The following is a 23,174-nucleotide window of genomic DNA, read 5'->3' as shown; positions in this document are numbered from 1 at the left end:
CTGGCAAGGTCGGCATCTGCACTGGAGGGGAACGGAAGCCACCGGAGCTGCAGCTAGGGCACAGGACAGCTGATAGGGGCTGAAGGAAGCCCAAGGTAAGTAGATTTTTGATTTTTAATCACCTCAGACCTTCCCTTTAAAGAGAATCTGTACTAAAATTCTTACAATAAAAAGCATACCATTCTATTCATTATGTTTTCCTGGGCCCCTCTGTGCTGTTTCTGCCACTCCCTGCTGCAATCCTGGCTTGTAATTGCCAGTTTTAGGCAGTGTTTACAAACAAAAGACATGGCTGCTAACCAGAATGTGATAGGCTGAGAGGAACTCAGTCTGTGACTCATACAGAGCCTGCAGGGGGCCTGGAGAGGGTGTGTATAGCTTCTATCCTATCACAAGCAAAACAGCACATTCCTGCCTGAGTGCCTGAGCCCGAAAAAGCCATCAGAGGAAAGAAGATTAGATTATACAACAGAGATAATACAGCCACTGTGCAACTAGGAAAGGCTGCAATAAGATAGTGTAACGATCTGCTAGTGTGTGCGCACTAGCAGACAGACAAATATCAGACGTTCCCTGAACGGGAAATGTCCACAGACAGTGTCAGTAGTAGGCAGTACTAACACTGAGTACAGATATAAAGAATGGTCGGGCAATCAGGGTCGGTAACAGATCTGACAGATACGGTACAAAATCGATAGGCAAATACAACGTTAATAAACAGGCAGAGGTCGGCAACAATCAGATATGCAAAAGTACAGAATCAGCAGGCAAAAGGTAAGTGAGTGTTCAGGCAGAGGTCGGCAGCAGATCAGATTGGCAAGGTACAGAATCAATAGGCAAAGAGAAGTCAGAGGATCAAGCAGAAGTCAAACACAGAATATCAATCAGTAATAATATAATAATAATAATAGGCTATGGAATCCCCGGGGTCCTGCCGGTTCAAGCCACACACGGAACTGACTAAGGTCTGAAGCCTTCACTGCGAAGTGTTAGCTAGAGCAGACAGTGAGCAAGTGTCAGAACAGAGCTTAAATAGCCCAGGTAAGCAGGAAAACACGCCCCCAAGCCGCTTGGCCAATCAGGAACCAGAGGTGGAGTCCTGCGTGTCAACTGACAGCTGGCCCGCTTCCTTAGAGCATAAGAGTGGCGTCGCTGCCAGTGCATGTGTCCGCCCTCATTTTCAGTCAGAGTATCATGCGACCGGATCCCCGCAGGCATGCTGCTGACATCATTCCTGCCACTGCGCCCGGCCGCACCAGAAGACCCAGATGCGCTACCAGCAGAGGAAACGGCAACAGAGCTGGTAAGCACAGGATTACTGACAGATAGACCACATTAGAACAGGTATAGGAACTTATAGGATAGAAGAAATAAGGCTGAACATTTTGTTAGAGTCTCTTTGAGCATCAGGGTGGCTGCAGGTTTTAAAGTACTGGGAATACCGAGATATTGTCAACCTTCTCTAAACTCTTCTCTCTGAAAAGCTCTTCAAATTCAAAAAAACATCACTGAGTTCACGGCCAGGTTTACCATAACATCTCTAAAAGCACCGGGCTTCATGACATGACACAGAAAATGAACTCTCTTACTCCAAGATTTATGCAATCTCCCACCTAGCAAAGCTATTTTCTGCAAGCTTAGAGACCCGGCCTGAAATATTCCTCGGCTTGTCTATCTCATCCCGTTGCTATTAAAATACTCTCTCTAGACCCAATCACCATATCCGGCACTCCACAGTTCACCAGTGCAAAGCCAACCCAACCGCCAATCTAAAGCTCATTAATCAAGACTATTAAACTTCCCTCGGATGTGGCTGAGCAGCGGCAGCTGTCCGCACCACGGGCTCAGTTAAGGTACTGATCCAATATATTTATACATGAGTTTAGCACCTAACTTAATGTACATTTGCCTTCAAGAAAGTTATTTTCTTTTTCGCTTCACTTACAACCTGCCGAGGATCAACTAGGCTTATGCAGATCAACTTTTATCTGTTCTGGTTTATCCATCGCGGTCGTACGCAGTCAGAGAGCAGGAGCCGGGCTAAGAGATCAGGAAGATTATTGGGAACCCGGATTAGGGGAAACATCATTTCCATAGGCTAAAAATGACCCTGCTTTACAGAGATCAGCCGATAAATCACAAGAGTGAGAGACGTGGGTAGAAAAATATCTTCTTCCGTAAGAAGGCTGGTGGAGCGGGCGCCCGCTTTGTGATTGACGAGCTGAAAGGTGCATTTTTCAGGTCCGCAGATATTACTTCTCATCAAGAGGTCTGCGTTTTCCAGATAGCTATTTTTTGAAGAACTACTTTATGCAAAATAGGTAAAGTAAGTAAGTCTGAAGCGAAAATACAGCGAAGAAATAGAACATTGGTAGCAAAGAAAAGAGTCTCTTGTTTTCCAGCAAAGGAAGAGTTAGGAAACTTCAGTTGTTATCTATACAAAAGAACTTCTCTGAGCTCTTCGACCCAACTTAGATCAAAGACAGTTCTGCTTTCTGAAGCACTTAAATAGCTATGAAACAGCGTCAGACCGCTTGAAAAAAGCTTTTACTGCAGGAAGGTTAAAAGGGTCATTAGCTCTGGTGTGTTTTATAGTTTAAAATACAGCGTGTGGTTTGTAAACTGCAAATATGACAGAATGATGCAACGTTATTAAAAAAAAAGCTATATCCCCAAAAATAAAAATATGAGACTCTTCTCTTTGCTATTAATTATCTTTTCCTTATCCATACTACACATACAATTCATTATATTATCAGTTTGCTTTAAAACGGCTGTATGTTTGGGTATCTTCAAATACATGTTGAGAAATTTAGGTCTGACTTGCTAATAGAGAATATAGGGGTTGGTTTATGGACTACTAGTCAGATCTAAAGTTCTGACTTTGCCACCTTTTCACACAAAACCGAATGATGGCTCTACCCACTGTCGCAATACTTCCCGGCGGCGTTAAATACTATTCCCCCTCCGAGTTGTGATCCTGTATAACATTGGGAGCCGGGAGATGTTATACAGGGTCCAGCAACTGCCGGGGTCCCAAATTAGCCTTACACGCACCGCTCAGCATAGCATTGCTGCTATGGGGCGCCTAGCAACCTGCTTCGATAGAAATCGCTGTGGCATGGGGTTGCCAGTTGCGAACTTCCATCCTAAAATATCTAGCATGACCTGTGACTTTAGCTTAGCTGGCCAATAAGGATGGGGTTTTCCTCACATGTTAACATCAGTACACGCTGGTTCGGGAATGCCAATATCCAGCTGACTTGTGGTCAGAAGGCATATTGGGCATTATGAGATGGAATTCCACTGCAGATTCCATTCCTGATCGCTAATCCTGGTTCTTGTAGAGAGAATTCACATCTAGTCAAATTTGAGATTACATCTCTAGTGGCCGGCATACTGCTGTCCTCAGGCTGGGCTAAATTAATCCGATTACCTAAATTAAAGAAGACTAGACCCATACACTTTCTTTGCTGTTGCGTTATCCTGCATGAGGAAAGGGTAATACAATGCAAAGAAAGTGGCCAAGTGTAAAAGGGGCCTCCATGAGAACCCGTAGGGAAAAAAGGTTTCAAATTTGGGTACTTACCTAAGTAGAGGGAAGACTATGGATAATCCAACATTTACTACACTGACATTGGAAGTATATAATTGAGTATAAGCCCACCCAAGTATAAGCCGACACGCCAACTTAAAAAAAAACAAACCCTGAAAGAGTGATCGACTCGAATATAAGCTGAGGGTAATATGCAACAGGGACCTGAAAGACTGTGAAGGGCTGGATAAAGCCCCAGGTAAATTGCAACTTTTTAGTGGGGCGGGTAGAATGTAGCACTGATGGCTATGCGCCCCCTCACCACCATATGTGGAGCAGTATTTGGAGGTGATAACTGTGTGGCACTAACTCTGCTCTTTCTTTACTATGTCACCAAGCATTAGCTTTTCTGAATTTGAACAACATAGAAGTTCAGTCCACTGTAGTGGACAAATTACATAATCCTACACTCCCCAAACATAAAATGAAGGTCATTATGGACATAGGGCATACATATCAAACGCTGGCCCGCAGGCCAAATCTGGCCCTAAGAGCCATTAAATCTGGCCCTCAAGTGGTTTCCCCATATTTTTGGTCCACTCTAGATCACCAGGGAAGCTATATCAGAGATAAAGCCCTAGAACACCAGGAAAACCAATGGGGGAACTTTATAAGGGAGGAAGGTGGCCAGTACACATTGAGGTTGGCCCATGACTTGGTCCCAGTGTGCAATTTCGGCCCACTTTTTATTTCAGTTTGACACCCCTGAGATAGGGGCTTTGACTCCCCCTGTGTGGCCCGCGGTATATGTAATTCAATGGAGGTGGTGGCTGTGACTGCCCCTACACCGTGCATTGCTCTGCATATGCCAGGGGCCACAGGGGGAAATTATAGCTGCCATCTCCATCATGAGCATACCACATATGTCTGGCACCACTCGGGGGGGAGGCACAGCCATCATCATGCAGTGACTCCTGTATAAGCCGACACCCTCACTTTTGGGCCACTTTTTCTGGCCTAAAAAGTCGGCTTATACTTGATTATTTATGGTAGTGCTTTTACACGTAAACCACGGGGTAAAACAATACAGTTATAAAAGCCAATATAGAACCAAGAAGGGTTAATTTTGTTGTCAGAAAAAATCCAGACTTCAGCTGTTCGGATGAATATTTCCTCTTCCCTTTTTGGCACACATGGAAATTGTGTTATCAAATGTTCTGTCGGATCCTGTCAACTTTATAGTGATCGTTTTCAAACAATTTAGTGCTGCTGAAAGCGCGCCGTAACAAATTGCAGACTTTTAAAGTTATTTTTTGCAAGGATAATGCTATCAACCTTTAATGCGGTTTACAAATGGCGCAGCGGCGATAATGACACGCGGAGTCACCGCGAGTGAAATCCGCATCTCCTGATTTCTTGCTGTACGGATATTTATATTTTCAGCCATAACGTCTCTGGTGTTTACTCCGACGAGCAGCGCGGTCTCCAGATGACAGGGTATGACTGTGCATGGAGTGCCGGATTGCCCCAAGGGATTCTGGGAGAGAGAAAATGAAATAGAGAGCTACAATTTACAGCTGTTGGGGATATATGTAATTTTCCTCTTTTAGCTCTATCACAGTACTGAGGATTCATGTTTTAAACGATCAAGACTGGCCAGAATTGTTTCTGCAGTTTTGCCTGAATGGTCATGTGCCCAAATGTTAAAAGTTTATCGAACAGTAGAGTGGACGTTGTTAATTGTCCTAATTTGTTGCACTTTAGGAAATGTAAAAAAAAAAAGTCTTCAAAATTCACCAAAATCAAATTTGATTTTCCTTTTTTTTGGGGGGGGGGGGCACACTAAGCAAGTGCCCTTCCCCAATATTGATGTGGAAATTATGCAACTTCCAGCCTGGTCTGTTAGCTGCTTAGATAGGAAATCTTCAAAATGAGCTTCACCCTTTAGCAGACAATTTATTTAGAGGCTTTCAGGTGCTCCAGGCTAATTTATTTTAGCACTTTTTTTTTTTAACTTCTTATTTGTTACATTTCCTTTGCTTCTAATTAGTACTGCTGTAATGTGTATTTTTGGCCACTTGTCACTAGGGGGCATTGATAGACAATAACAGAGGACTTCTGCTTTCAGTTTCTATATTTTCTGCTAATAGAGAAAGATCTAAGCATTCCAAGAATTTGCAGCACGAGTTATGCCAAGGACAAAAGCAGTGCGCTTATCTCACATGAGATAACTCTACGCAAGCTGCTAATGAGTTAAAGTGATATGAAACTCAAAAATACATATTGTTCTTAAAGGGAACCTTAAGTGAAGAAAATTGTTGACTTTTACATACCTGGGGCTTTTTCCAGCCCTCATAGTCAATCAGGTCCTTTGCTGCCCTTCTGGCCTGCTCTGTTTTGCAGGTGTGACCCCCATAAGGTTTGCGACTGAGCTGTGCTTGCATGGCCCCGGCCACACGCTCCCTCAAACTTGCTTTGTGCGTGCGCAGTTGCAATCGTCATGAACTGAGCAGGCATGGAACGCTCCCAGCCATGGCAACATGTGCGGTCAGGACACCACATAGGGTGACAGCGACACACTGGCCTCAATTCACGGAGCATTATCAAACGTTTATCAAACACTTTATCAAACGTTTGATAATTTACCTCATGGGTAAAATCTCACTAAGGTGTTATATATTTGTTGAACGTTTTATCGGTAAAACATTCGATAAATATATAACACCTTAGTGAATTTAAAATGAGATTTTACCCATGAGGTAAATTATCAAACGTTTGATAAAGTGTTTGATAAACGTTTGATAATGCTCCGTGAATTGAGGCCAGTGATGTAAACCGGAAGTGCAACAAGAGACCTGAGAGACTGCAGGGGGCTGGAGGAAGCCCCAGGTAAATAAATGTCAATTTCCATCTATTTAAGGCACCCTTTAAGGGCTGGTGCACAACGAGCGGGTTTTTTGGTGTTTTTGCAGCCGCTTGCGGCTGCGGATACACTTGGTCAATGTATCTCAATGGGGTGGTTCACACCAGAGTGGGAGGCGTTTTTCAGAAACGCATACTCCCAGGGTGAGGCATTTTTTGGATTGCGGAGGCGTTTCTGCCTCCAATGTAAAGTATAGATAAAACGCAAACCGCTCTGAAAAACGGCAGTTCAGAGCGGTTTTGCAGACGTTTTTGTTACAGAAGCTGTTCAGTAACCGCTTTACTGTAACAATATATGAAATCTACTACACCAAAAATGCTTCCCAAAACCGCAAAATGCTAAGTTAAACGCTACAGAAAAATAAGAAAAAGCATTTCAAAATCTGCTAGCATTTTGTGGATCTGCTAGCGGGTTTTGGTGTGCACGGGCCATAATGTTCAACACAGCAAAAAACAGCAGAAAGCAAAAGACTGATTTTATGCCACTGAAAGGCATGTATACACTGTAGTAAAGCCAGGCCAATGGGACCATACTTACAAAACTAAAATTACATTAACAACTGTTAGGTACATAAAATAACATTTGAAAGCATTTCCAAGCATCCCCTGTGTGTGAAAATGTTTACTTTCATTGCAGGGAGCAGTACAGGCTTGTTTAATTCTGGCTTATCGGTAAACGTAATCATTGTTGGCTGAAGCTCTCTGCACATGTCTTCACTCTACTCCCCTCCCTCTGCTGAATAGACACATTGACCTGGCAACAGGTGAGTCATTTCAGCAGAAAAAGGAGTGGGGGGGGGGGGTGAAGACACAAGCAGAGAGATTCTTGCCGGCAATTAGTACATTTGCTGATTAGTCAGAGATCACCAAGCCTGTAATGCTTTCTGCAGTGAAAATAAACATTTTTACATACAGGGAATATACGAGAATGATTTCAAATGTTCTTTTATGTAACTAAGACAGAGTTACTGAAATTTTAATTTTCAGAGAATAATCCCACTTTTATATGCAGATCACCCTCAGCAGAGCACAATTAACTGGTCCATCCCCTGGTAGCTGCACAGTGATAGGCAGCAGTGCTGAAGAACAGAGGTCCAAGTGATGGACCAGGTAATCGTATGCCGCTTTGGTCGCTCTGCAAAACCAGGAGGTGGGGTATGGGACACTCAATCTCCTACATTTCGGCAGGGGAGAAGTGGATGGCACTTGCATAGGGGAAAAAGTGGCAAAATGGTTAGAACTTCTCTGGTTGTCCGTTAGTTTCGATAATGTTGGTTGGACTGCAGCTGCAAGCTCTGCAGTCATTTTATTTTATATAGTCCAGGAAAAATAGAAACATAACTAAGTCTGCAATCATTAAACATGACCAGTCTTCTATAAGGATCTTAAATAAGTCAATAAACAGCAATAGACAATTCCAACTGAAACAGATGTGGATTAAGCCCATAATCATATCATTTTGTGCTCAGGCAGCACATAGCGTACCGTTAGACAATTCCTTGCTTAGCGCACATTAAAGAGATTTTTTCTTTTTTTTTTTTTTGCGAAAACACATCACAAACAAAACTAATATGGATTGACACCCTATAATGTATTTTGAAAGAGCAGGATTCAAAGAATACAACAAAAGTACTTATTTTATTGTCACCTGTGCAAACGCGTTTAATCTCTTCTGAAGAATCCTTAAAGTTTATCCTTTGTCTTCCCTAAGTACGCCAGACAAAGCCCCCTGTCACTGAGGACGGCATCCTGTGTGAAGGCGGCTTACGCCCGCCGCTCGCGTTCTGATACTTTCTACTTCAAAATGCAGCCGCAATCAACAAAGTCAAAGCCCGTGTTTATTCATCTAATGCGGATTTACGGCGCATTGATAAATAGAGCTGGATTTGACTCCCTTTTTTCATGCTGACAGTCTAATATAGAAGAAAGATTCATGGGAGACAGAGGAAGATCCCGTTGGGCTCATTGCGGCTGGGGGCTGATTATCCGCAAAGTATGTTTGTGGAGGAAATTGGGGCAGCAAAGCGAATCAACATAGCAAGGACATGCAAATGTTATAGATGAGTCTTTGGTAATTGCCGTATTTTTTGGCATATAAGAGGCACTTTTTCCCCCAAAAAAATGGGGAGAAAAAGTCACTGCGTCTTATATGCCAAATACAGGTAGTCCCCGATTTACGAACGTCCGCCGATATGAAACTACGACCCACAGAGATGTCGTGGACTTCCTGCATTGTCCCCATGTCTCCTCTGCTCACCCATGTCCTCCTCCGCTTCCCCCTTGTGTTCTCCTCCCCTTTCCCTTTGAATAAATAAAAGCAGCATCAGCACAGCTTACCTAATATATCAGAGATCTCTCCTCTTTTTCACTGCTCCCCTAGTGCCGGCTTCTGCTGATGACACGTTATCAGCAGAAGCCGGCACTAGGGGAGCAGTGAGGGAGAGGAGAGTCTCTGATCGCCACGGGCTCCGATGGATAAGGTGAGCCGTACTACCACGGCTTGCATTTATTTAGGGGGAGTGGAAAAGGACACAAGGAGAGCGGAAGATACATGGGGGACAGAAAGGACACATGGGGGACAGAAGGGGACACAGGAGAACACATGGAGGACACATGGAGGGCACAGGAGGACACATGAGGTACAAGGGGGACACAATAATTGGGGAAAAACAGCTACAAGATGCTCCTGGACTATGGACGCAGCAGGTTTAGTATATTTTTTCCCCTGGTTTTTGCCCTATATGCCGGAAAAAAAAGGTAAATGCCCATATGTAACCATCGTTAGTGATACGGTGGATGACAGCAAGCACTCTCGCTTATAGGAAGTATAAAGAGGATGTGATTTTTTTTTTTTTTTGATCAGAAAGACTGCGGCTTCTCATAAGAAGCTGTCAGTCTTTCTAGCGGGGACTTAGATCAACGAATAGGAACTATGTTTCCATTAATTCATCTCTGGGCTAATGGGGGGCGGACAGTCACGTCCAAAAGGCTAAAATGGTTAAAAGGAAACTAATATGGCAGCCTTCATAGCTCTCACACCTTGGGTTCCTTTTAAAGTGTACTAGAGCTGAAGCTTGGGTCAAAAATTACATACTTACTTACTGGAAACCTCTCTATCCTATAGAGGCTTCCATCCAGGGGTCGAGTGGGGCATGGACGCGGGAGGACGACGTCCACCGGCTTTTTTCAGAGGGTGGACACAGTCCACCCTGGCATGTGTGGAGGGGAGCAGCGCAGTGGAAGGAGAGTAGTGGGCAGCGGTGGAGAAGGGGGGACGTCTCCCCCCCTCTTCCCTCACCTTGGGGCTCTCCATCCCTTGCTCTCCCCTCCAGAACTAGCATTTGCGGCGGCTGGCAGCGGGCGGGACTTACCTCTTCCTCGATCCAAGCGCCTGGAAAGATCTGCGTGCCGCTGCTCTGGTCTAGACCAGACCAGACTAGCGGCAGTGGAGTGCTCCCTCTCACGTTGGAGCGAGTCCACTCACCTCTTTTCCCAGGACTAGACCCCTGCTTCCCACAATGTCCTTTTGGTCCCCATGCCACTTGCGGACCCCCACAAACATTTTCAACAAGGGCTTGTTGGTAATCTGATCGGGGCCGCGCTTCTCTTCAAGCTACTGCACAAGCACGCATGGGTGCTGCTAAGGTTTTTGTGGCCCTCTCCCCCCAGTCAGAGGCCTCTTTTCCTGTAATAATAGGAAGCCAAAGGCCCCCCTCCCAGATAAGATAGCCATCCCCTAGTATCGGTAGACCATCCCAGTATAGGTAACCTAAGTTGTCTCTCCCCTCCCCCATAAGGCAGTATGGGGGGGTATGTAATTTCCAGATGCCTCCCCATCCCCAACACTCACAGAACTGCAGATAAGCTGAGACCGGAAGAGAGGTGAAAAGCACACAGTAACTGTGGGTCACACTTCACACACAGGAAATGAGCAATGACCTCACTTCCTCATCTGCAGTGGTCACTGCGTCACTCCCCCCCTCCCCCGTTCATTTTGCCACTGATCTATGTTCTGTGTGTGAGAGAGGGGGAGGCAGCGGTAGCCATACAAGTCACAGACAGGGCAGCCCTAGCAGCATGGGAGGCCCCTGCTGTGGGTGAGGCCCCACGCAGTTGCTTAGTTTGCCTAGGCCTAGCAATTCCCTTTTAACCTCCTTAGCGAAATTAGCGAAGTTTTTAGACCCTAAAAATCTTACCGCTAGCGAGATCTGTTGCAGCCCCGCATATTACTCACCGCCCATGAATCCATGCTGAGCTGAGCATTTCAGACCCGAGCCTGACTCGGAGTTAACGCTAAGGAGGTTAAGTATGGCCCTGGTTGTGAGGCTGTAACGAAGCCGCTCTCGTTCACAAAGAGGAGCACAGCCTCGATCTGCAGGAGGGTACCAGGCAGTGGCAGAGGACAGGAAGACCGCGTGGGAAGCCTCTTCCTTTTCCTAAGATAAGTATGTGATTGTTCACCCAAACTTCGTCTCAGGTTCTCTTTAACAAGTACACAGCATATGAGATCTGTGAGTGTGGGGGAAACAGCAGTGCAGCGGTCTAGCCTGTTTCCAGCAGCTCCGGCTCTGATGTCTCTGTGAGCTGTCCACGGTGCTGAAGTAATGGATCCTGACAGCTGCTGCTCCCCACAGTAACTGAACCACTTCTGTGAAAAACAAAGACGGCGCTCCCCTCCAGGGCTGCAGCGCATTGTTTCATTAGCAGACAGTTACAGTGTATTTGCTGCTAATACAGATATGCTTTATAGGCATATTAAATAAAGTCTCTCCAGCCACAAGCCACGCAAGACATCAGGACCCGTCGCCTGATTTATGGGAAATGCGGAAAAAACATATTTTTTTTCCCCACATCTATGCAGCAATGGATGTGAGGATTGCCTATGTTCGCAGCGAACAAGGGGTGTTCACGTTCACGTCGGCAGGCGAACTCTTGGTTCAATTTGCTTTGTCCAGTATGCTGATGTTTCAATAAAAATTGGACTTTTAACCAGCTGGTGGAGCGCACCTTTCTCCTTTCTTCATGAACACTTGGTGTGTTCGATTCACCCCCTACACACATTATATTGGAGACAAAAATTGACCCCTAACGCTAGAGTCAGTACATGGCACATGACACATGGCAACCAATCAGCTATTCTTCCCACTTGGACCGCCCCCTCCCCCCACCTATCAGAAAGCCAGCACAGCATAGAGTTAGGTAGGCCTGTGTTCTGTGTCCTCTCAGTGCCGATTCTTGCTGCTACCACATTGTCCTGAACAGTTATGCCTTTCCTAGGTCTGGTACGTTGTTTTTCTTGCTATTTTCTTGCTGTTTTGTGGCCAGTGCACAAGTTAGCTGTTGGAGACATCTGCTGGTTCTAGTAGTGTACCAAGCATAACCCAATTAACCTTCACCACCACTACTGGCATCTAGTATCCACTACCGCCTCCTGTATAAGGCCTCAGTGCAGAATCAGTCTCTTTTTTTTGGTCACTTAAAGGGGCACTACAGCGAAAAACTAAAGTTTTAAATACGTGCAAACATATACAAATAAGAAGTACATGTTTTCCAGAGTAAAATGAGCCATGAATTACTTTTCTCCTATAATGCTGTCATTATAATTAATAATTACAGTAGGCAGTAGAAATCTGACAGAAGTGACAGGTTTTGGCTAGTCCATCTCTTCATAGGGGATTCTCAGCAAGGCTTTTATTCTTTATAAAGATATTCCCTAAAAAGGATTTAAACAATGATGCTGGCCAGCTTCTCTGCTCCCTACACAGTTGTTTGGCAGTTGGACAGAGCAACTGCCATTCACTAAGTGCTTTTGAAAATAAATAAATCCCTGAGAATTCCCTATTAAGAGATGGACTAGTCCAAAACCTGTCACTTCTGTCAGATTTCCACTACTTACCGTAAGTGACAGCAACATAGGAGAAAAGTAATTTATGGCTCATTTTACTCTGGAAAAAATGTACTTCTTATTTGTTTATGTTTGCACATATTTTACATTTTACAGTTTTTCGCTGTAGTGCCCCTTTAACTGTCAATGAACTACCTCAGCCTGACCATAGAGGCTGGAAAACTGTGATCACCGGCACTCCCATGAACGTGCGCACAAGCACGGCGGCCACTACACACCACTACACAAGGATTGCCGCCGAGAGGACTAACATTTATGTTCTGGAGGTATCAACTAGCAAAAACAATGATTTACTCATCTGACGTTATCACTAAAGCTCTTTGCGGTTGTTTGTGGTGCGTTAAACGCGAAGTCTGTCAGTGTGAACCGAGCTTAACCCTCACTCTACCTGATAGATGTGTACACACGCCGGACGTTTTAAAGCACTTAATTCCACAAATTTAAGAATGTACTGTGATTTCTGTCCTCTAGATATTAAAACACGACTCTGCGTCAACTCCGTAATTTTTGGTGGGACTTTTAGCATGGATCTCCCTCCAGCATGCCACGGTCCAGGTGTTAGACTTTTAGCATGGATCTCCCTCCAGCATGCCACGGTCCAGGTGTTAGACTTTTAGCATGGATCTCCCTCCAGCATGCCACGGTCCAGGTGTTAGACTTTTAGCATGGATCTCCCTCCAGCATGCCACGGTCCAGGTGTTAGACTTTTAGCATGGATCTCCCTCCAGCATGCCACGGTCCAGGTGTTAGACTTTTAGCATGGATCTCCCTCCAGCATGCCACGGTCCAGGTGTTAGACTTTTAGCATGGATCTCCCTCCAGCATGCCACGGTCCAGGTGTTAGACTTTTAGCATGGATCTCCCTCCAGCATGCCACGGTCCAGGTGTTAGACTTTTAGCATGGATCTCCCTCCAGCATGCCACGGTCCAGGTGTTAGACTTTTAGAAACAACTTTTCATTCACTTTCGTGGCCAGAAGCAGTCCCTATAGGCTTTAAAATTCGCCTACCCGTTGAAGTCTATGGCGGTTCGCCAGATTCGCCTGTTTGCAAACTTTTACAGAAATTCGCGTTTGAAGTTCGCGAATTGAAAATTTGATGTTCAGCCATCACTATATTTAAAGTAAACTATCGGAAATTGCTACCGATATTTTACTATATCTACTCTCACACAGAACCTTCCCTACTGATTCCTAACCCTAACCCCCCGCCTGTGGTGCCTAACCCTAAGAACCCGCGGTGGTGCCTAACTCTAATACACCGCTGGTGGTGCCTAACCATAAGACTCCGCCTGTCAATGCCTAACTCTAAGACCCCGCCTGTCGATGCCTAACCTTAAAACCCCCTGGTGGTGCATATCCCTAAGACCATAAGTACCGGGTGGCGCCTGAATCCCCCCTTTGACATCAGCTTAAAACCAGAGAAAAAAACCTGCAAACCTGGGCCGCGGGTCTGTCCTCTTGCCCCCCCCCCCACTCCTCCACGGTCGCTGCTGCTGTTACCTTAGCAGCTCTTATATTCCCTCCAGTTCAGCCTCATCACAGCGGCCGCTGGGCGCGCTGCTGTGAATCCAAATAGCACGCACGAGAAGGGAATATAAGGAAGCGTCCGCCAGCTAAGGTAACAGCAGCGACGGCCGCAGGGGGCGGGGGGGTCAGCTATACTGGGGCAATACCCACCCGTACTGGGGCACTACCTACCCATACTGGGCACTATACTAGCTATACTGGGCACTATGGACACTATACTAGCTATACTGGGCACTATGGACACTATACTAGCCATACTGGGCACTATGGACACTATACTAGCCATACTGGGCACTATAATAGCTATACTGGCCACTATGGGCACTATACTAGCCATACTGGGCACTATACTAGCTATACTGGGCACTATACTAGCTATACTGGGCACTATGGACACTATACTAGCCATACTGGGCACTATACTAGCTATACTGAGCACTATACTAGCTATACTGGGCACTATACTAGCTATACTGGGCACTGTACTAGGTATACTGAGGCACTACACTATTCATACTGGGGCACTATACTAGCTATACTGAGGTAACTACACTAGCCATTTTGGAGATACTAAGCCCCCTATATTGGGGCAACTATGCTAGCTATGCCGCCGCACCCCAGCCTCCACCCCTAACCCCGAATCCCCCCCCCCCCCGGTAACCCGCCACGCACGACACTGTCCACTATAACACAACCCACCAACCCCCCCCCCCCCCCCCCGCGGGCCCTGGAGAACCCCGGGCCGGAAAAGGTTGGGGACCCCTGTGTTAATTGATAGTGTTCCTTTAAGAGCTGTACTCATATGGAACAACATAGCAATAAACTGCTGCTATGTGTATGTATACCTCCTAGTAGGACAGTAGCTTCCTTTGTGCACTATGCTGTATGAACACATACACACAATATAGAATTATTGCCGTCTGGCCATTGTAGAGCCATCGTTATGCAGCGCAGCAGACGTCCCTGCTGGCCGGAGTCTCCCAGGCTGCCATTTCAGACAGGTATTCATGGATAAGTTTTAATTACAGATCAGGCAGCAGCACAAGCCTAGCTCAGCACTGCAGACGGGCTCAGTTCAATCGCCAGGAGCATGTCCGAGGATTACAACACATCACTCTGTGATCCCGCTTATTGAAACAAAGTGTCAGGCTGAGCCATTTAATCAATGATTTGACAACACGGCTTGTGCAGTCAGCACCATTTGCAGCTATTAAATCTGATGCTGGAAAACTGAATGAAGAACACCCACAAGTTACCTGATCAGCAACGGAGAAAGTTTTAGAGGGTCACATGGGGCGCAGCTGGGGCCGCAAAGCTGTCAGCTCCTCCCCCCATCCAAAGGGCGTACCCATTAACTCCTTGAGCACCGGATTAGGTTTAGCATTTTAGGGCTACATCGGTTTAACAGATTACACAAGTGAAACTGTATTTTGCAAAAGTCCATTTATTTCAGGAATTCAACTAAAAGTGGATCCGAGATAAACTTTTACTCATTGCATAATTCTGCTCCTTTCATATAGTTTATAGGGCATTCCTCAAGCCAAATACTTTTTTTGTGTTGTTTTAATACTCTAATTCCCTATAAACTAAACAAGCCTCACCCACAGCTCCTTTTGTGCCTTGGCACTGTAGAAAGGGCTTATGGGATCTCAGTCTGGGCAGGAGGAGGAGGAGGTATTACTAGTCAGAGTTTTCAGAGGCAGAGGGGAGGAGGAGAGGGGGCTGAATTTACACACAGGCAAGCTGATAGCATCTCCAGCTCTCAGCCTGTGTAACGTGACAAACAGAACATGGCTGCCCTCATTGTATCACAGCAATAAATAATCATAAACTTTTGAACCTGTTTGCAGCTAGATATGCTGTGTAAACTATCTAAACTTTAGATAAGAAATATAGACAAGTTATTTGTTATAGTTAGTTTTTTATCTTGGATCCGCTTTAAAGAGGAACTTTAGCAAAACGGGGAAAACATAAATCAATAGATTGCAAAGTGAGAAGTTAATAAATAGAATAGAGATCAAGAAATTATTGATATTCACTGTGTAATTTGTTTGTTTGATCCACAATGAGCCGGTACATCATCATCTTTACTAATGGCAGGCAAAGCAACAGCCACCACCAACTGCCATAATCTATAACCACGCCCCCTAACAATGCTATAGGCTAAAAGGTTGTTTTTTTTAATATACAGTACATATGCACAGAGAGAGATACTGGTTGCTTGGCAGTTGGAAACAGCTGTTATTTCCCACAATGCAACAATGTTCACAGACAGGAAATTGTTAGGACCATGGTCCTGACATCACACTGTGGGAGGGGTTTCACCACAATATCAGCCATACAGACTCCCCTGATGATCTATTTGAGGAAAAACACAGATTCCCTGTGGGAAAGGGGGCATCAGCTACTGATTGGGATGAAGTTCAATCCTTGGTTACAGTTACTCTTTAAAATGTAAAACTAATATATGAAATAGGAACCCTTTGCATATGTTTTGGTTTAATTAGCTGATTTGAATCTATGTTTAAAGAGACACTGAAGCGAAAAAAAAAATATGATATAATGAATTGGTTGTGTACTATGAATAATTACTAGAAGTTTAGCACCAAAGAAGATATTCTCATACTTTTATTTTCAGGTATATAGTGTTTTTTCTAACATTGCATCCAGGGCCGGTTTAAGCAACAATGGGGCCCTAGGGCAAAATAAACCTGGGGGCCCCCCCCAACATATACCCCGGAACAAAAATCGGCATTAGGGGACCTTTTTTGCAGCTGGTATAGTCAGGGTGTGAAGTCCCAATCGGTCAGAGCTCCACATTCTGGTTATCCCAGCCTGCATGGGGGACAAGGGGTTCAAAAGTTTCAGGAGGGGGGACCCCACATAATTTTTTTTTTTTTTAAATTCCCACACTCTAAACATAAAAAAAAAATTGGGAAAATAGGAAAAAATGCCAGGGATCTTCATACAGCCATATTGCGGCTATACAGCGATCCCTGGCCAAAGCGCTGCGGCTGCGTATAGACCCCCTGGAAACCCCATCAGGAAATTGATTGCGCTTTCGTTTAATACATGTAAAATGACACTACCGTTAGGTTTGCTACTAAAAGTTACATTTACCGCATTTAAAACTATACTTTTTTCCTTCTAAACTTTAAAATCGATTTTCTCAAAAACTATAAGGTCTTTTTGAAAAATTGTTTTTTCCTCTTATTCCTAATGATCTCCTTGACATATCCTGCAAATTTAGGGTTTATAGCATTTAAGGTGGATTTGCTATTAACCATTAAAGTCGGCAGGTTTTTAAATGTGTTTTTTTTTTCCTTTAAAACTTTAAAATCGATTTTCTCAAAAACTATAAGGCCGATTTGGAAAAAATTTTTTTCCTCTTGTAGCCACTGGGGGCCCCTACAAGCTCTGGGGCCCTGGGGCAGCTGCCTCCTTTGCCTTAATGGTAGCGCCGGCCCTGATTGCATCATTCTATAATATGTGCAGATTACACAACACTCAGCATTCAAAATGATTCTTTCAGAGCAGTCTGTGAAGTAATGACCTCTCCTCTGGCAGAAGAAAAGTAATTAGTTCAATAACACTTGAGATAATACAAGTCAGATAACAGCCCTCTTCATGACTTTGAAAGTTGTAAAGCTTAATTGCTTTTTTGCATAGAGATAACAACTGGAGTTTCTTAACTCTTCCTGTACTGGAAACAATTATACTGATGTATCTGATCTTAATGTTTTATTTCTTAGCTGTACTACACATACAAATCATAATATCATATTTTTTTTTTTCGCTTCAGTGTCTCTTTAAACCTAGAATGTCAAATAAGTAACACGTTTTTAGGGTACTTATGTATTATCCCGTCTGGAAAGTTTGGCAGCTTTTTGTTTAAGTTCTGTTTGATCCTCTAGCCAGAACTAACCATTTTTGGAAAGCTGAAAGTCCCAGCTTTTCTTTTGCACTGGGTCCTGAGTCAATGCGATGCCCCATTCCCAAGTTAGGGAAGTTTGGGGGACGGGTGTCCCCTGCACTTTGCTGCAGACAGCACAGTGGAATTGAGTTTCCTGCCCATGCCAGTAAGACAGAGAGGAGACGAGGGTGCATAGCTGCGCTGCTCCTTCTTCTGTAATGAGAGACCCAGGGCACTTGACATACGTTTTGAAGACACAGATTTATGCTGCGAAGGAAGAAGAAGACCTACCAGGTGTGCTTCTTATTATCATGTTGGGTTTGTCCTGTACTTCTGTAATTGCACTTTCTGCAGCCAAGTTCAGGGGACACCCCTCCTTCAATACCCCATAACTTGGGAACTGAGCATCATACCGACTTGGGACCTGGTGCAACAGAAAGCCGGGAGTTTCAGCTTTCCAAAAATTGTCAGATCTTCCTGGAGAAGCAAACAAAACTTTAACAAAAATGGCAGAATTATGGGTAAATAACCCCTTTTTACACGCCGCACACCTGCGCCAATTACTTGTGAGAGCATCCGGTGAGCATCCCTGGTCTCAGGTACACTTTAAGGCCTCGATTCATCAATACGTATCGAATCAATTACCGACAGCTCAGTAAAATACCGAACTTGATAAATTGATTTCAGGAGTCATCAAAGATATCTACAGCTGTTAGCGAGCATTCGGTATTAATTCGGTAATGATACGATAAAACGGAAGAAAGTGCAATTCATGAAAATGGAAGTGGGCGTGGTTTAGCGTTACATTTATGATTAGTTATCTCCTTCACTGCTCTGCTGTTATTCCTGTCAGATCATTGCTGACAGAGAAGATGGAGCCATTGGAAGTGGTTATGTATCAGCTGGGAGTGATCCAAAGGCGCAGAAGGGCAAGAATAAGGTCTAGAAACATATCAATTTGCAAGAGAATGGATTTATTTGCTATACCAGGACATCTGCATTTCTCTAGAATCATCTTGTAAGAGAACACAGGCAGTGCCAGGGTTAACTAAATTGCTAGCTGCACTATATTTTTTCAGGCTCCTATCAAGGCGCAGCTGGCGAAATTGTGGGATTGTCCCAAGCCACTTACAGAATCCTGGTCCAGGTGTTAAGCCCTATTCAGAATGTTGCTACCTGGTGTTCAAGGGACTGCCTTTTACCCACAATTCCACAGGAATCTTATGGCCTTGTGTTAAATTACTGCTGTAAAATGGAGATATCGACACGTTACCGCATTGTTATCAATATTTTATCAAAGAATGCGGAAAAACCTTGATGAATACAACTAGAAATCGATAAACATCGAATTCGGTAATTTAACCAATTGGAAAAAGTTATCGCAAAGACAATGATGAATCGAGGCCAGAGTCCAAACTGAAAAGCTACCTGTTTAGCCTGGTATTTATGAACACCTGACTATTTCCCCTGTAACACAGTCCTCCCTGCAACCCTGTATTGATCTGAGACATATTATCTATGTGCTTTGAGCCCTATGGGAGAAAAGCACTTTACAAATGGTGTTGTATTGTATTATTGTTAAACTTCCACAAACTGCACATGTGATCTGCCCTGTATTTACCTTTCATCGAATTCCTTCATAATACGTAACAAAAAACATTTCCAGATCCCCGGCTAACCAAAATGAGGCACAAAGCCATGACTCACCTACAGTATGTACAGTTCTACCCTCAATCGTGCTACCAATAAAACCCAACTACCAATAAGAACGTGTTGCCAGCTGGGAGTTGTAGTTCCCCTGCAGCTGGAGAGGAGATGGAGCATTACTGAACACATATCCAGCTGACTGAGCGTATTTAAACCTGGCCGTCTGTGGCATCGATGAGGTCAAGTGGGCCCTTCAGACGTGGACGTGTTATCACATTAGTGTCTGGCTATCTTTAGCACCTCTGCTCTGCTCATGTGTCTCCTACAATTAAGGCAATGCGCCTCTCTGACAGTTCACACCAACAGGCCCTAAAGACGCCACTTACTCCGCCAGTCTGTCACCACACTTAAAGGGAAACTGTCAATAGAAAGTTAGAATTGCCGCTTAGCTTGCCCTACCAGCCAGGACTTATTTAACGCTGATAAGTACTGCTCAAGATAGTGCTGATTAGAAGAAGGGCTGAGCAGAGCAGGAGAAGTGTCGCTCCCATCAACAAACATGGTCACATGGAAAACAATTCTGAAAGTGGACCAGAACTCTTGCACAGGTCAGAAGGAAACACAGAGAAAAGCACCCTGTATGCATTTAGAGAGTGTAGCCTGTCTAACTCCACCTTAACTGAGACGAAACACAACTGCAATGGGATCTCTCAGCTGTGTCGGCTGGCTGCCTCAGCCGAGCAGCTAATTTGTAGACACAGGATGTTAACCCTATGTCTGCTTCCATAAAAGCAGGAAGTAGACACACTGAAGATTTATTGCAGGATTTGTATCAGCTTTAACAATTTTTTTTCTTTAAAGGTTATTATGCTGCTGCTTATCTTTTATCTTTTATGAATAATCGTTTCTAAACTAGCGTTCACCAAATTGTATCGTCAGTGGCCACCTTTAGGTGTAGAAGGGAGAAAAATAAAGTTGGGGGTAAGGGTAGGTTAATTTGACCTATTAGGCTTATGAGGTTAAAGGATACCCGAACTGACATGTGCCATGATGAGATAGACATGTGTATGTACAGTGCCTAGTACACAAATAACTATGCTGTGTTCCTTTTTTTCTTTCTCTGCCTGAAAGAGTTAAATATCAGGTATGTAAGTGGCTGACTCAGTCCTGACTCAGACAGGAAGTGACTACAGTGTGACTCTCACTGATAAGAAATTCCTCTTTTTATCTCTTTCTTGCTCTCAGAATCCATTTTCTGCTAGGAAAGTTTTTTTATAGTTGGAATTTCTTATCAGTGAGGGTCACACTGTAGTCACTTCCTGCCTGAGTCAGGACTGAGTCAGCCACTTGCATACCTGATATTTAACACTTTCAGGCAGAGAAAGAAAAAAAGGAACACAGCCTAGTTATTTGTGTGCTAGGCACTGTACATACACATGTCTATCTCATCATGTCACATGTCAGTTCGGGTATCCTTTAAAGATGAGATTGAGCTTTTGGATGGAGCTGTAGTCGGAGGGAAGGTTAAGGATAGGCAACAGCAAGGAGTTAAACGTGGAGAGACGTTAGGATTGGGCTCTGGGAAAGGGTTACACTTGGATGGGAGGTTAGGTTTGGGCATCAGGAAGAGGTCAATGTTGTGAGGTTTAGAGTTCGATATCGGGAGCAAGATTTATCTATAAGAGGCCAGTTATGGTTAAGCAATCGATGAGGAAGAAGTGGTACAATCACCATTGAAAGCAGTGACACACAGAAGATCTAAAAGAGTACGTGTAATCACATTACTACTCAGGGCCGGCGCTTCCATAGAGGCAAAGGGGGCATTTGCCCCAGGACCCTAGAGCCTGTAGGGGCTCCCAAGGTGTGTGTCTCCTCCTTTCCAGCTATGGTGTCCCCATACATGCATGCAGGGAATGAGGTTGAGAGGTGCCGTGGAGAGAGGTCCGGAGTGTAGAGCACAGTGCTGCCTCCTGTGGTCCTGCCTGGATTAGGTAAGACTCTACTGTGTGTAGCATAGAGTGTGGTGCTGCCTCCTGTGTCCTGCCTGGATTAGGTAAGACTCCGCTGTGTGTAGCATAGAGGGTGGTGCTGCCTCCTGTGTCCTGCCTGGATTAGGTAAGACTCCGCTGTGTGTAGCATAGAGGGTGGTGCTGCCTCCTGTGTCCTGCCTGGATTAGGTAAAACGACTCTGTTTGTAGCATAGAGTGCGGTGCTGCCTCCTGTGTCCTGCCTGGATTAGGTAAGACTCTACTGTGTGTAGCATAGAGTGCGGTGCTGCCTCCTGTGTCCTGCCTGGATTAGGTAAGACTCTGCTGTGTGTAGCATAGAGTGTGGTGCTGCCTCCTGTGTCCTGCCTGGATTAGGTAAGACTCCGCTGTGTGTAGCATAGAGGGTGGTGCTGCCTCCTGTGTCCTGCCTGGATTAGGTAAGACTCCGCTGTGTGTAGCATAGAGGGTGGTGCTGCCTCCTGTGTCCTGCCTGGATTAGGTAAAACGACTCTGTTTGAAGCATAGAGTGCGGTGCTGCCTCCTGTGTCCTGCCTGGATTAGGTAAGACTCTGCTGTGTGTAGCATAGAGGGTGGTGCTGCCTCCTGTGCCCTGCCTGGATTAGGTGAGACTCCGCTGTGTGTAGCATAGAGTGCGGTGCTGCCACCTGTGTCCTGCCTGGATTAGGTAAGACTCTGCTGTGTGTAGCATAGAGGGTGGTGCTGCCTCCTGTGTCCTGCCTGGATTAGGTAAGACTCCGCTGTGTGTAGCATAGAGTGTGGTGCTGCCTCCTGTGTCCTGCCTGGATTAGGTAAGACTCCGCTGTGTGTAGCATAGAGTGCGGGGCTGCCTCCTGTCTCCTGCCTGGATTAGGTAAGACTCCGCTGTGTGTAGCATAGAGTGCGGTGCTGCCTCCTGTGTCCTGCCTGGATTAGGTGAGACACCGCTGTGTGTAGCATAGAGTGCGGTGCTGCCTCCTGTGTCCTGCCTGGATTAGGTAAGACTCCGCTGTGTGTAGCATAGATTGCGGTGCTGCCTCCTGTGTCCTGCCTGGATTAGGTGAGACACCGCTGTGTGTAGCATAGAGTGCGGTGCTGCCTCCTGTGTCCTGCCTGGATTAGGTAAGACTCCACTGAGTGTAGCATAGAGTGTGGTGCTGCCTCCTGTGTCCTGCCTGGATTAGGTAAGACTCTGCTGTGTGTAGCATAGAGTGCGGTGCTGCCTCCTGTGTCCTGCCTGGATTAGGTAAGACTCCGCTGTGTGTAGCATAGAGGGTGGTGCTGCCTCCTGTGTCCTGCCTGGATTAGGTAAGACTCCGCTGTGTGTAGCATAGAGGGTGGTGCTGCCTCCTGTGTCCTGCCTGGATTAGGTGAGACTCCGCTGTGTGTAGCATAGAGTGTGGCGCTGCCTCCTGTGTCCTGCCTGGATTAGGTGAGACTCCACTGAGTGTAGCACAGAGTGCGGTGCTGCCTCCTGTGTCCTGCCTGGATTAGGTAAGACTCTGCTGTGTAGTGTAGAGTATGGTGCTGCCTTCTGTGTCCTGCCTGGATTAGGTGAGACTCCGCTGTGTGTAGCATAGAGGGTGGTGCTGCCTCCTGTGTCCTGCCTGGATTAGGTGAGACTCCGCTGTGTGTAGCATAGAGTGTGGCGCTGCCTCCTGTGTCCTGCCTGGATTAGGTGAGACTCCACTGAGTGTAGCACAGAGTGCGGTGCTGCCTCCTGTGTCCTGCCTGGATTA

The 23,174-nt window shown here is 45.4% G+C and overlaps 1 protein-coding gene across 8 annotated transcripts in view; it reads left to right on the top strand.

Annotated features, from left to right (window-relative positions):
• Nucleotides 1–23,174, top strand: part of AGBL4 (AGBL carboxypeptidase 4) — a 2,106,705-nt gene that overhangs the window by 1,942,170 nt on the left and 141,361 nt on the right. The window lies entirely within an intron of this gene.

This window comes from Hyperolius riggenbachi, chromosome 6, assembly GCF_040937935.1.
Source record: "Hyperolius riggenbachi isolate aHypRig1 chromosome 6, aHypRig1.pri, whole genome shotgun sequence".
NCBI lineage: Eukaryota > Metazoa > Chordata > Amphibia > Anura > Hyperoliidae > Hyperolius > Hyperolius riggenbachi.
This window is presented reverse-complemented; position numbering and strand designations above follow the sequence as displayed.